Raw genomic sequence first — 3,852 nt, 5'->3', positions numbered from 1 at the left:
GATCAGTCAAACAAGCATTTATTAGACCCCCTACTACTGTGCTAAGCACTATGGATACAAAGACAAAAATGAAACTATCCCTGTCCTCAATGAGTTTATATTTTAATAGGGGAGGCTGCATGTACAAATGTGGGTATATGTTTCTTCAGGTATGGACAGGTAGTAGATGCAAAGTAGTCATCCTGAATAGAAAGGCACTAGAAGCTGGAAGGACCAGGAAAGGCAGAATATGGCAGTTGGAGTGAGTCTTCAAGGAAATCTAGGACTTTTAAGAAGCAGAGGTGAGAATAGAGAATAGAGAGCATCCCAGAGAAGGGGGACAGCTAGTTCAAAGGTTCATAGGTCAAATAAATGATATAGGCTGAGATTCTTGTAATCTAGCTACTGCTTACTCATGTTCAGAGTCCTTAAGAGTCTGCGCAATATGACAATGTTCTAATAAACCTTGTCTTTGACTGAGAGAAAGCTTGGGCCAAATTCTTTTGAGCAGGACCCGTGTGTTGTGATTTTAGGGTCCCCTGAACCCCTAAATCACATCATACCCATCTGTGAAAGGTTATGACCTGCATTTGATTCTGAAAAGGGAGGAGCAGCAGGAAAGAAAGGAGGGTCCTTGATGTATGAATGCCTTGGTTCTCAGCTCTACTAGGGAGCAGTTACTAATGTATGAACAAGCCTCAGGTCCCGGTAAGAACCAGGAATTCACATCTTGAAGGAAGAAGGGGCTTCCAGGCATATATAAAAGGACTGGGATAAGGCAGACTGAGAGATTTCCTATGTGTGCAGTAAGCAGACAAAAAGGCTTAGGTTGAAGAAAACATCTCAAAAGAAACGAGGAAACATGGCCTCCTCCCTGGAGCTGATTGAAGACCTCCGGAAAGAACTCATCTGCTCCATCTGCAGGGACTACTTCACAAACTCAGTGACCATTGAATGTGGCCACAGTTTTTGCCATGGTTGTCTCAGAAGCTGGCAGGAAGCCTCAACCTTTTTCTTCTGTCCAAAGTGCAGGGATGTCTCTCAGCTAAGGGATTTCAAAGCCAATGTTTGACTTGGGAAACTGGCAGCCATTGCCAAAAAACTAAGACCTTGTTGTTCCCAGTACCCTGAAGAACATGGCAAGTATGAGGTACATCAGAAAGTGTACAAGCTGTTCTGTGAGGATGACCAGAGCCCAGTCTGTGTGTCCTGTTCTCAATCTCAGGAGCATGAGTCTCACAAGCTCTGTTACATAGATAAGGCTGCTGAGAACTTCAGGCGGAAACTCCAAGAAACTGACTAATTTGTGGAGGAAAACTGAGAACATTGTTCAACAAATGGCCAATGACAAGATTAAGTTTGCATTGATGGAGGAAGAAATAGAAATTCAAAAGAAGAGTATTTTGTCTGAATTCCAGAAAATGAAACAATTGCTAAGTGAAGAGAAAAACACATGTCTATCATATGTCCAAACACAGGGGATGGCCATTTTAGAAGGCCTGAACAAGAGAATTAGTGGATTGTCCAACCAGGATCAAGAATTAAGGACGAGGACCACAGAGTTAGAAGAGGAGTGTAAGAAACCAGATCTGGATTTGCTCCAGGATATGAAAGGAGTCTTAAATAGGAATGCATTTGTGCTGCACAAGGAAACAGAACCCTTCCACAAAGGAATGACTAGCCTTCCCATCTCTGGAGTTATGGAATGGATTTTCAATTTTAAAGTGAACATCACTCTGGATTGCAACACAGCTGATCCAGGTCTCATCATATCTGAGGATCTGAAGAATGTGAAATATGGAGGTGTCCAGAAGGAAGCATCTGACAATGATTTTGCACAAGTTTTTGGTACTCAGTCCTTTATTTCAGGGAGATATTACTGGAAGGTGGAGGTGCCAAATAACACTATCTGGGGTGTTGGCATCTGTAAAAAATCAAAAGAGTCTCAAGACTTCCTTGTGCTTAGGACTGTACAGGTACACAATTCCTACCACCTTTATGCCACAGCCCAGCATAATCTTTATTCCCAAGTCCGTATAAAATACCGCCAGGTCAGTGTGCCCAACTTAAAGGTGGGAATTTTCCTTGACTATGAACATGAAGAGATATCATTTTATCATGTAAAAAATAAAAATCTAATTTATACTTTTCCTATCAGTTCATTCTCAGGACCCCTCATACCCTTTTTCTACCTTTCTAAGAAAGTCCTGACAAATGATTGCTCTCTTACAATCTGCCCCTAATGGAGAGAAATCAAGAAATATACATAATTGGCCAAATGGACCTCAGGCACTATATTACCCCAATTCCTGAGTACTCTGTTGTATGAAAATAATTGTACCTACCTGCCCTGCTACAGAGAATAACTTTTCCTATTTCATTTTTGTATATGTTTTCTCTAGACCCAGTAGAATGTAAGCTATGTCATATCAGGAATTATTTCATTATGCTCTTTGTATACCCAGTGACTAGAATGTTTAATAAATGCTTGTTGAATTGGAAAAAATAAATAGATAGATAGATAGATAGATAGATAGAGAGAGAGAGAGAGAGAGAGAGAGAGAGAAAGAAAGAAAGAAAGAAAGAAAGAAAGAAAGAAAGAAAGAAAGAAAGAAAGAAAGAAAGAAATGGTATAGCCAGGTAGGATTCTGGCCACTAGGGGGTGGACCTATGATAACTCTACCAAGAATTTTTTCTTGGTTAATTAGTTAACTTAAATTAGTGCCAAGCGCAATTTTTCATTATAGAATACACTTGAAAATTTCTAAAAATTGCTGCAGCACTCTGAGGTGATGCAATTTAGTATGTAGATGGAAAGAGAGGTATATTTTTAACTATTTTGATAAAGAAAAGATAGGAAGAAAAATGTATGCATACTGATGACCAGAAACAATGATTACACAGCTCCAATGTGAATAAGCTGCTAATACCCAAGAGGAATGTGATTTCTCCCAATCTATGGATGAGAAAAATGGTCTAGATAGTGGTTTAAACAGACAATCAGCATTCCATCTACTATGATTATGTTTGCTACACTCTTCTAAGTCAATAGCAGGGACTGAATTAGGAAAGCATTGTCCATGTCCACAAAGTATCACACTACAATATAACTCCTATGTCTTTCTACTTGTAGCTTCACATAAATCTTATCTATTATTCTTCTATCTTTATATTCGTGGGCTTACATAAAGTGTAACAATATGTCTCACAATATGCAACATATTCCCAACATATTGTTATTTCCCACTCTTCTTCTGTTTACCCAATCTGCTTTCAAATAATTTTATATCTATGTTTATGAGATCTCTTGTCTCCATCTCCTTCACTCACACAGCCACCCATCTCATACAGGTCATCATCAGTTCTCACTGTGACTATTGCAATGGCCTTTCAATTAGTCTCCCTGGCTCAGATCACTATCTACTCCAATCCATCCTCCACTAAGCTGTTAAAGAGCTTTTCCTAAAGTACAAGTTTGATAATGTTCCCTCCCTATTCAATAAACTCTAGTGGCTCCTTATTACTTCCAGGATCAAAAATAAAATGTTCTATTTGACGTTTAAAGCCATTCATAACCTGGCTGTTTCCTGTCTTTCTAGTCTTCTTACACTTTACTACCAGCAACACTGCCATTCTCCCACACACTCACTCAGTTTCCTGAGTCTATACCTTTGCATTGACTGTGTCTCATAACTGAAATGTTCTCCCACCCACCCTTACTTCTGCCTTCTAACTTCCCTGGCTTTCTTCAAGACTCAATTCAAATTTCACCTTCTTCAGGAGACCTTTTCCTAAGTCCTTCTCTATCCCTTCTCCCCACCCCAAGGGTCTTTTATCTTAGACTTTCTTCCATTTACATTATCTATATCTTGT

At 39.4% G+C, this 3,852-nt stretch overlaps 1 pseudogene; it reads left to right on the top strand.

Moving 5' to 3' along the window:
- Positions 1-841: 841 nt before the first annotated feature.
- Positions 842-2,222, top strand: LOC114049708 (annotated as a pseudogene).
- Positions 2,223-3,852: the final 1,630 nt, after the last annotated feature.

Source organism: Vombatus ursinus, unplaced genomic scaffold (assembly GCF_900497805.2).
Source record: "Vombatus ursinus unplaced genomic scaffold, bare-nosed wombat genome assembly UNPS02014798.1, whole genome shotgun sequence".
Lineage (NCBI taxonomy): Eukaryota > Metazoa > Chordata > Mammalia > Diprotodontia > Vombatidae > Vombatus > Vombatus ursinus.
The sequence above is the reverse complement of the archived record's forward strand: the minus strand, read 5'-3'. Positions and strand labels throughout refer to the sequence as shown.